Source organism: Triticum dicoccoides, chromosome 1B, assembly GCF_002162155.2.
Source record: "Triticum dicoccoides isolate Atlit2015 ecotype Zavitan chromosome 1B, WEW_v2.0, whole genome shotgun sequence".
Lineage (NCBI taxonomy): Eukaryota > Viridiplantae > Streptophyta > Magnoliopsida > Poales > Poaceae > Triticum > Triticum dicoccoides.
This window is the reverse complement of record NC_041381.1, coordinates 708766913-708777872: the sequence shown is the minus strand read 5'-3', so window position 1 is coordinate 708777872 and position 10960 is coordinate 708766913. Positions and strand designations below refer to the sequence as shown.

Sequence of the window (10960 nt, the reverse complement as noted above, 5' to 3'; positions counted from 1 at the left end):
TGCAGAGAGAGAGAGAGGAGTGGGGGGGAGGGGTGGGGGACTTACAGAGAGGGGAGAGACGGTGGCGGGGAGGTGCTCGGTGACGGAGGCAGGGGCGGAGAGGGCGGGCTCGGGCACGGGCAACGGCGGTCCTGGGCGGGCTCGGGCGGTGGTGAGGTGGAGGGCGGCGACGGTAACGTTGAGGGCGGCCTCGGGCGGCGGCGGTGAGGCTGAGGGCGGCCTCGGGCGGCGGCGGTGAGGTTGCAAGCATCCACGCCGGCAGGAGACGGCGGCGAAGTGGGGCGACGGCGAGTTGGGGAGACAGCGGCGAGGGCGAGGGATTTGGGGAAGAAGTGGTGGCCGGGGGGGAAACCGCTGTTTAAGTGAAACGTAACGGTAGCGCGTTTCCGAAAACACGCTATAGCTAAGTTGGCTACAACGCATTTCCTGAAACCCGCTACTGCTATTCCTTTCTCCTTTTTTCCCTTTTTTTCTTTTATTTTTCTTTACATTTTATTTTTTCCTTTCTCCTTTTTCTATTTCTTTCATTTTCATTTACTTTTCTACTTGCTTTCATTTTATTTTATTTCCGTTAGTTGTAGCGCCTTACACATAAACGCGCTGCTACATTTACTTCCCGCATCCACTGTTTGAGTTGGCGGTGCGAAGTATGCAGAGAAGCACCACCGTCAACGCAAAGGACCTCTGTGGCTTTCTGAAACTCCTGGTCGTCGGCTTCATCGTCATCTACGTCCTCGTCGCTGTCTTTGTCTTCATTCTTGTCGCGGCCACGGGGAGGTCTGTCTCCTTGCCGCTGCTTGGCCTTGTCGCGGCGTCCTCCCCGGCTAGGTCGCTTCTTGCCAGCTCCTCTAGCACCTTCCTGGGCTTTCTCCTTGTCTCGCCGCTCGTATTCAGCTCTCTACTGTTCTACAAGCTGCTCGACTTTCTTACAGCTCTGGAGGTCATGGCCCTTGGTGCGTTGGATCTTGCAATACTATTTGTTGGAGCTATCCTGCTTGTCGGCGACCGCTACGGCTTGGTCGTTGGCGCCTCCGGCAACCTCCTTGCCGGAGCCGACAACCTTGGCGGCACCTCCGCTGCCGGACTGCTCGACAACTAGCACATCTTTGCCTTTCTTTTTTCTGTTATTCCGCCTCCGGCCCTTCCTTGCCGGAGCGGTCTCCTCACTGTCAGACTCTGCTCCCACATCCTCTCCTGGGAGTCTCCTTCCTTCTTCAGCGCGTGCACACTTGTCGGCCAGGGCGTAGAGCTCGCTGACGTGCTTTACCTTGCACATCGCCATCTCCTCCCTCATCCTGTGGTTTCGCACATTCTGATGGAATGCACTGATCACCGCGGCAGGGTGGACGTCGAGGATGTTGTAGTGCACTCGACTGAATCTCTGGATGAACTTGCGCAAGGACTCTCCCTCCTTCTGGGCAAGCAGGTGGAGATCACTCTCCTGGCCATGAGGCTTGTGGCCTCCCGTGAAGGCGCCAACAAACTGGTGGCACAAATCTGCCCAAGAAGAAATAGAGCTATCCGGCAAGTGCGTGAGCCAAGATCTGACGTTTGGCTTGAGCACCAAGGGAAAGTAGTTGGCGAGGATCTTGTCATCTCGTCCCCCCGCAGCTTGCACCGCGATGGTGTAGATGCTGAGGAACTCCGATGGGTGTGTCCTGCCATCATACTTCTCTGGCACATCTGGTTTGAAGTTTTTCTTGTCGGGCCACCGGACTTGCCGCAGCTCTCGAGTGAACGCAGGACAACCTACCGCGTACGGCAAGTCGCCTGGTTCCCCTGGCGCATGCATATCAACGGTGGGCCCAGCGCGTTGGTCCGATTGACGACGCGCTTCTCTTTGGCGCTCGATACGGGTTCGAGCGTCTTCTTCTTGCCGTTCTCGGAGAACTTGGCGCTGGTCGCGACGAGCTCGCGGATCCGACGACAATGTGGAGTCGCTGTCGAGGTGGATCCGGCGAGTCGGTGATCTTGGTCTTCGGGAAGGGGAGTGCACGGTGGCTGCACCCCCACACGTCTCGTCACCATCAGCTCGCGCCTTGCCGCCCCGCCGCGGCTGCGAGGCATTCGGTTGCCGCGGGACGTCGCCGTTGGCGAAGCCGATGAGACTCTGAATGGTGGCCCTCCATTCGTCGACCTTATCAGCCGTTGGAGGGTAATCTAGGAGTAACTGAGCTCTAGCCAAAGCTTCCGCTGGTGTGGTTGGCGGCAACGGCGTACGGAGCAAAGAACGGGATGTGCTCGGACTCCTAACCAAGTTAGGAGGAGCAGCATCCCACCCAAGCGACCGTACCTCGCTCGTACCAGCATGCTGGGGTGCATGCGGGTCTCGAGGGCCTCGGGATCCTCCAGCTTGGCCTTGATCCAGCAAGCGTATGGTGCCGCGAGCATCATGACGCTGTCGGTCCCGCGCCTCCTGCGAAGGACGCGGTGCGGACCCGGACGCCGACGCCGGTGCTGCCTTGTCCTTGGATTTGGCGGCGTTGTGGGCTCCCTCGACGACGCCGGTTCCTCCGCCTGCGTTTCCCCCACCACCTGACAGCTCCGGTGGCGGTGGGTTCGACGCGGACGGCTCTGCTGCTGCCGAAGGCTTCTTCTTCGGAGCCATGTTGACGAAGATGTCGATGAAGTTGCTCGTGTGACCTCCGGATCGGGTTCACACAACCTCGACGCGTCCCCTACCTGGCGCGCCAAAGATGTCGGGGAGGAAATCTGCACCACCACGTACACCTACGGGACCGGGGCCCCTTTTCGGTTCGGCAGGGGGCGGAGATTGCGCAAAGAGCGGATCGAGGCGATCACACGAGGGGATTTTACCCAGCTTCGGAGCTCTCCAGAGAGATAATACTCCTACTGCTGCTTGTCTGATTGTATTGTGTTCTTGCTAGGGAGCGTCAGGAGCTACAAAACCTAGCTCGGGAGTCTGTGGCCTCGTGCGAGCTGAACCGAACGAGCCGAACCTCCTCTACGTTGCGCTCGGGCCTCCTTTTTATAGGTACAAAGGGGTCACCACAGGTGGCAAGTATACGGGGGTAGAATAGGAAAAACAGAGGTTGGTACACCGCTTTGTACAGTGTACAGTGGACTATACCTAACTCTGACGGCAAGGGACAAGAGTCATAAATGCCCGTCCCTGTCGCCTGAAAAGTGCAACCTGGACCGTCAGGTGCACCTCCGTTTGCCACGACGACAGCTAGCCAGCGCCGTTTGTCGCCGCTCCCCGCTGGCTGCACAGCCCGCCGACACGTGCGCCTGGGGAAGCCCCATGGCGACACGTTGGTGGATGAGCTGGAGCGGAGAGGAAGAGAGGTTGCCTGCCGCGGCAAGCGCCTTGCCGCGGCAAGGTTCTTGTCGCGCTTGGGAGCTTGTCGCTCACCAAGCCTTCCCGGCAAGCTCCTCTTGCCGGGGCCTTGTTTCCTTCATGCCTCAAGCGGCCTTCCCGGCAAGCTCCTCTTGCCGGGGCCTGCTTCGTGACTGAGAACACTTTGTTCTTGAATGGCTCCCCGGCAAGCTCCTCTTGCCGGGGTTTTGTCTTCTGGAGGGCTGCGGAGGGTCTTGGCGGACGTCCGGTAAGGCTTGCCACGGGGACGCTGCGACTGCTCGTGCACAAGTCCGGGGTACTAAGGTACCCATATCTTAGTACACCGACACCGATATATTGGACGACTATATTTGGACATCGGAAAGGTTCCGAGTGATTCGGGTATTTTTCGGAGTACCAGAGAGTTCCGTGAATTCGCCGGGGAGTATATGGGCCTTATTGGGCTTTAGGGCAAAGAGAGAGGAGAGGTTGGGCGCCCCCCCCCCAAGGCCTAGTCCGAATTGGACTAGGAGGAGGGGCTGCGCCCCCTCCTTCCTTCTCTTCTCTCTTCCCTTGCCTTGACTCCTACTCCTACGACATGGAAAGGGGGAATCCTACTCCCTGTGGGAGTAGGACTCCTCCAGGGCGCGCCATAGCTAGGCCGGCCCTCCCCCCTCCTCCACTCCTTTATATACGTCGCCAGGGGGCACCCCATAGACACCACAATTGATCTGTTTGATCTTTTAGCCATGTGCGGTGCCCCCCTCCACCAGTCCACCTCGATAATACTATAGCGGTGCTTAGGCGAAGCCCTGCGTCGGTAGAACATCAACATCGTCACCACGCCGTCGTGCTGATGAAACTCTCCCTCAACACTCGGCTAGATCGGAGTTCGAGGGACGTCATCGGGCTGAACGTGTGCTGAACTCGGAGGTGCCGTGCGTTCGGTACTTGATCGGTCGGATCGTGAAGATGTACGACTACATCAACCGCGTTGTGCTAACGCTTCCTCTTTCGGTCTACGAGGGTACGTGGACACTCTCCCCTCTCGTTGCTATGCATCACCATGATCTTGCGTGTGCGTAGGAATTTTTTTTGAAATACTACGTTCCCCAACAAGAACTTGGTATTTTCCCCTTCGTAGATAGCGCGAGAGACTTTAGCACGCCAGCGCCAGTATGTCATTTTCTTGTGGATGGCACCCTTGAGCAAGGAGATGATGATTTTGCGAGTGAGCGACTCTGGCTGAGTTAGGGGTCTAGTTTCTTCAATGAGGTCTAGGGCTGTGATTGCAGATTGGCAGCGAGCCTCGCGAAGGTGGGTGGGATACGAGAATGTGCCCAAGTCTTAAGACGGGCATGAGATTTTTTAGCGTGGAGACGAGGAAGGTAGTAGCATTGGTTGGCGATGAGGGCTGTGCAGCCCAAATTTGAGCAACAATGTCCTTGCAGGGCCGGGAGTTGGCCCAGGCCGCTTCGAATTTGAAAAAGCTGGATCGAGGGATGGCGGTGGTGACGTGGATGAGGAGTGGAACGTGATCGCGATGTAAAGCGGGATCGAGAGGAAAGGGAAGTGTTAGGGAAAGCATCTGCCCATGCAAGGTTAAAAAGACGCGATCTAGCCATTCTAGGGTGGGGGAGGCACGGTTATTGGACCAAGTGAACCTGCGGTCCAGTAAAGGCAATTCGATAAGTGCTAGGTTATCTAAGGTTTGGTTGAACACGTTGGCTTCGGCGGGGCGGAAGGCGGTGTTATTTTTTTCAGAGGGGAAACGGATAAGGTTGAAGTCACCGGCGATGAGCCATGGGGTGTCATCTGGTTGTGCGATTGAGGCGAGTTCGTCTAAGAACGCTAACTTGAGAGAGCACGAGGGGGGAGCATAGATGTTAGTAATGGCAATGTGGTGGGCGCAGGCAGTTGATTGGAGGATTAGTGTGGAGGAGAAGGTTAAGTGGGAGAAGGACACAACTTGGAAGGACGCAAAATTGACGACCGAGATGGTGCCACCCGCGGTCCCGACAGCTGGCAAGGAGAAAACTTGGTCAGCCTAACGTGGAAGGAAGGATTTTGTTTTACTGACGGAGAGAGAGTCGATTTTTGATTCTTGGAAGAGCGTAATGTGCGGTTTTGTTGTGATTAGTTCGGATAGCACGTCAGAGCACTTGTCGTTATCACCAAGTCCTCATACATTCCAAGAGCATATTAGAAAGGCGTTATTACTCATTAAGACCGATCGAGCACCAACAGACAGAAACGGGATACATCTGGCATACAGTCACAAAGGCTACAGGTGAGGCCAAAAGTAGCATTGGAACATGCGACATAGGAAGCAAAAACCAAAAGAACAGCGATCTAACAGCGTCATGCAGAAAAGCTAGGTGAGGCAGAGGTCGCGCCGTAACTCTAGAGTGGCAAAGATAGCTGATCATGGAGCGGCGTCGTCACCAGAGGCAGCATCCTCGGAGCCAAGGATGGCATCAAGCTGCTCGTCGTCAGCGCCGCGGAGCAGAGCAATGGCAGCAAGGTCCTCGGAGGAGGCAGGAGGGGCCTCGGGCTCGTGGAGGCGTGCCTCCTGGATAGCACGGCCAATGGCCGTGTCAACATCCGCGGCGGAGAGGCGAGCAGACTTGGCCTTGACGGCTTTAGCAAGCATGGGGGAGTAGTTGGCTTGCTTGCCAGCCAGCCACGCACTCCGCTGCAGCTTGTCCTTGGAGACGGACTGATCATGCTCTGACTTGCGGCGCGCCTTGCGAATGATGCACTCGTGGGTGTCCAGGTCCTGCAGGGGGAGGGCTGAGTCCATGGGTACATTAGTCAGTGGCAGATAAGCAGAGGGTGAGATATTAGATTGATTAAGCACGGGAGGGGTAGATTCGTTACCAGCAGCACGGGAGGACTCGCCCGCGGTGAAAGTGAAGGAGGGCGGCGCAGCAGGTGCGTCTGCAGGTGTGGGGACTGCAGAGAACGCAGAGGCGCTGGACTGAACCAGTGGGCCGGCAGCCAGAGGAGCGGCAGGCAGGTTAGTGCACGGGCTAGGTGGCACCACAGCACCCACCTGGGCAACCGGGCGTATGATAGGTGGGGCATGAGTGTCGGAAGGGAGTGCATGCACGACGTCTAGCGAGTCTGAAGCGGCATGCAGGAGCGGTGCATGCATGTCATCTGAGGCGGTCGAATCGTTGTCGGAAATGATGAGAGGCAGGCGCCGGGAACCATGGAGGGTGAGAGGTGAGGCCAGAGCTGACTGGTTTGTGTCGGTTTCATGAGACTCAGAAGGGGCATGGGGGGCGACCGGCCTAGTGCCACCGTAGGTGGGATCGGCACGCCACCCCACACGTATCACGGAGACTACATGAGCAAGGTGAGTAGGGGAGAGCGGCCGCGGGGAGGCCCGCTAAGAGGGAGGAGCAGAGTCATCGTCAGAGGAGCCATCACTGAACGGGTTGGCACCATCACCATGGTGCCAGCGGGAGACCTCTACAACTTTGGCGATCTTAATCTCGTTTATGGGTGGGATCTGAATGACAATGCTTGGAGGGGCTGGCTTGCCAGATTGGAGAAGGACGAGGGCACGGACCAACGTGTATTCGATACCGTGGAGGCAGAAATCGTCAATGGCGCACACGTCGCCAAGGAAAGTGAGAGCGAAGCGTATGCCATCCTCATGCCATAGCTCATGTGGAAACTCGGAGACTTCGACCTCAGCAAGGTCAGTGTATATGGCAATGGAGCGGTCGACGTGCTCGATCGGCTCAATAGTGATAGAGTTTCCCTCGTACTCGATGGGGCTGTGGCTGAGCACGTCATTGCGTGCAGCTGGTGTGTGAAAGGTGAGGCAGGCGATCCCCCTCCAGGAGCCGCCCATGATAAAGGCAGGGTTGCCGCAAGTGTGCTGGATGGCTTGATGGATGAGGGGAGTGGGGTTGGGGATGGCTGTGCGAAGGTGGACGAAAGCAAAGCGACGCGGGCAGTGAACGAGACAAGGAGGAACTGCGACTAGTGGCATGTCTCCATAGGGAGGCAGCAGCCCGGCCTCATGGGCCGGACGGGGCAGATCCTCTACAGTGTCTGTCTCGGAGACGTGAGACGAGGCTCTGTGTATTGTGAGGCGAGGAAGACGTCGGCGAGCCGGTCCCTCAGTTCTTGTGTGTCGAAGGGTGGAGAGTGCGTGTGGTTGAAAGCTGGTGGGAGTGAGGTAGGCGTGGGTGGAGGTGTAGAGGATCGTGGTAGGGAGGGAGGTGGCGGAGCTAGAGGGGCGGAGCCGATCGGAGTGCCATGGAGGATGAAAGGTGAGGGGATGCAGAGAGCGGGGAAAGGTTCGGAGAGGATGATGGGGACGTCACTGATCATGAGTGTGTGGGATGCGCGAGCCGCCGTCGACAAGGAGCCGGCGGAGTCCATGCTGCGAGTGCAAAAAGCTAGATTAGGTTGAGAATGGAAAGCGTCGGGAAGGGGAGGGAAGATGGGCCACATGCGCCTGTACCTGCAGTCACGGCTGCGGTGGCCGTTCCTCCAGCAGCGGGCACAGCGGACTGGGTCACGGCAATCTTCAACGAGGTGATCTAGAGCTAGGCAGCGAAAGCAGCGCTGCTTTCTTTGTGTTGGAGGAGAAGTGTGAGAGCATCGATGCGGAGTGGGGAGACGGCGAGGGGTTATATAGGGAGGGGGGAGAGTGTGCGGGTGGCTGTGATCGAGGGGGGAGGAGACAAGGGCATCTTTGTACGAGCTCGTCGGTTTGTGGTTGGACTGCACGGGTGACATATCCGCCGTCAGGGCGGCTGGGCCCATTGCGTGTGACAGGGAGCGAGGGGGCGGCGGGCAGGGGCGTGGTGACCGAGCGGCCGGCGTAGGCTTGGCAGAGGGATTAGGCTTGATCATGAGGTCTAGATGCTGGTCATGGGTAGCGGGAGGGGTCTGTGGCGACGGGCAGGCGTGCGGACTCGTTGGTTCGTCGGTTCCCAAGGCGAGATTCGCTGCAGATACGTTCATCGGGGGCGCGCGTGGGGTGACAGGGGGCGGCGCAGACATGCCCGGATTAGACGCGGGTCGGGCAATCAGCTCGTCCAAAATTGGCACGGACAAAGAGACAGAGAGTAGGTTCTGGGGACTCGCGCCAGCTCGATCCACATGCGCCGAGCCAGGAGCAGCGTACGGATCTTTTGATAGATTTGGTGGGGCAGGGGGCGCCGCACCGCCATCATGATGCATGGGGTGGGCCAGCGGTGCATGCGCGGCAGGGCGAACATGGTGCAAGCATGCGACCGAGGTGGGCTGCAGTGTCGTGCGGGTCTGGAGATGCCGACGCTCAAAGGGGCCAAGAATGGAGTCTGATCGAGGGGGCAATGTAGGGTAAGCAAACTTAGTGTGATGATGGAAAAAACGACTGCAGTGAGCAATGGCTTGTTCGAGCTGGTCAAAGAGGAAGATCCAAAACCCTTCAAAACCTATGGACCCCAGATTGAGGATTTAAATTTTAATTGATCGGGAGAGGACGCCAGACTTGTACACATGATCATGAACTTTGACTGCTAGAAAATCTTGTTTGACCGAAAAGCAGTGGTTTAGGGCAGATTCTACTAATAGTTCATTATATTAGGCCTAACATTAATTGGTAGGAAGGTGACCCAAAACAAATGCGTGTGTTGGGTGTAATTTGCATGTGGTGTAAGCTGGCAGGAGCGAATAACATTAAGCATACGGTAGAAAAAGCTTATACCAGGCCGTTGATGACGCTCCTTAGAGAGAACAATAGTTGTGGACGCAGGTGGCAGCAGAGCAGGATCGACTGCCGTCGGCGAGGAAGACGTAGGCCCGATAGACGACGGCGAGGCCGACCCCGATGGTGAGCATGAAGCACGCCCCGTAGGTGCACGCCAAGGGAAGCGGAGTAGGATGCCCAGCTTGTGAAAGTCACCCATAGAAGCGATGAGCGCGGCAACGCCAGTCGAGGCCACAGTGAAAGAGAAGCAGGAATCTCCATCGTCCGTGACGTTGAATTGGTGGTGGATGCCGCCGAATAGGCAAGCTAGGATGAGACCCATCGTGGTGGCATCAAGGGTGAAAGGGAACTTTATGACGCGCGCATACATGCGGCATCCATGCGGTTGGTTTGGTGGACGCTGGGAGACGAGCGAGCGACATTGTGCCCATCCTACGCTTTCAAAGTGGAGACCCAGATCCTCTGGAATTTGGAGCAGGTGAGCCAACGGCATGCATGTGGCAATGTGGGGAGGAGAAGGTGGGATCGGAGGTAGGGTTCTCACAAAAGAGAAGGAGTATGCGCAGAAGCAGAGTGTGGATTGTGCGAGGATGATCTCTGCTATACGCGCAGAAGCAACATGGAAGCGATAAACGAGGGGAGAGCATTGGGCAACGAAGAAATCAGCGGCAGCACCGCCAAGGACAGCCTGAAGCAGGGCGGCAACGATAGTGGCATCAAGGAGGCAGTTGGAGTAGTGGAAGATGATGTAGAGCGGCGAGGCGAGGTGGACGGCGGGGGTGGTGATGTCGAGGCGGAGGTAGTATGAGGCATCATCCTCGAACTCCAAGCCCATGGCATTGCCACAGCCCAGGAAGCAGCGGAGCGCAACCTGCCCGGCTTTCACTTAAGGCGGGTCAAAGAATGACGATGGTGGATGAGCTACTGTGGGGAGGAGCTCGTCTAGAGGACTGGTGGCTAGTGTTGGCTCCGGCGAGAAGGTGGCCGGAGGTTTTTTGGTGGCTGGTTGTTGGCCCTCCTCCGGTGAGATGGAGGAGGGGGGAGCGGGAGCGGGAGCCATCGAGAACCTTAATGAAAACTTAGGAAGAAAGAAACTCGAGCTAGCACGACGCGTGCGCACCGACACAGGTTTCCGAATCACGATCATGCTGGAAAACTTTTTCTTCCGCAAGCTCGACAATTTCTTTAGTCAACGCTTGAGAATTTGGATCCTCCTCGTCCACCAGTTTACACATCAATATCATGTCACCATCATCTCCTTGCTGGGCAATGAGCGCCTTCTGCTTCGGTGCTTCCTCGCGGTCAGCCTTGAAGTGACCGACAGCGTATGACGGGGGGGGAGAGAGGTTATGGCAGCAAATGTAATGCACAATACAGAAGAGTTATTATATATTACAAAAACAAACTGGAAATTGACGCCAGTTCAGGCAGGCAGCTAGGCATTGGACCAATAGCTAGCAGGCCATGCAGGCAGGCATGATTATTACATGCATAAAGGCAACATGAGCTTCCTACTCCGCTCCCAATTCCATTGGACCATTATTCATACGCATGCGATATCAATGTAAGAGCAAATCACACCGGCTGTCCTCTTCAGTTAGAGTTAGGTGATGTTGTTTTGTTGTCAAGCTGCTGCTTCCTAAAATACGCCCTCCTCGTCAACAGGTCATCAGTTACACGAAGAGTGCCAAACACCCCACCGATTTGGCTCTGTGCGTTGCATTCCTCGATCGAGGAGTTGTCCGAGCAACAATCTCCGTAACATTTTCTCTTTGTGTCAAATTGCTCAAAGAAGCCCGCGTCGTTGGCGGTTTCGAGCGTCGCCAGGAGCGTCTTGATGTGCTTGGATAGTACGGCGAGGTCGTCGAGGCAGTCGGTGACGCACTTGGAGGGTTTCTTGATGGCCTTGGCGAATGCGGCCGCCTCCGCCGCCTTCTTGG

General features: G+C 56.9%; 1 pseudogene; it reads right to left on the bottom strand.

Moving 5' to 3' along the window:
- Positions 1 to 8877: 8877 nt before the first annotated feature.
- LOC119351026 lies at positions 8878 to 10080 on the bottom strand (annotated as a pseudogene).
- Between the last annotated feature and the right edge of the window lie 880 nt (positions 10081 to 10960).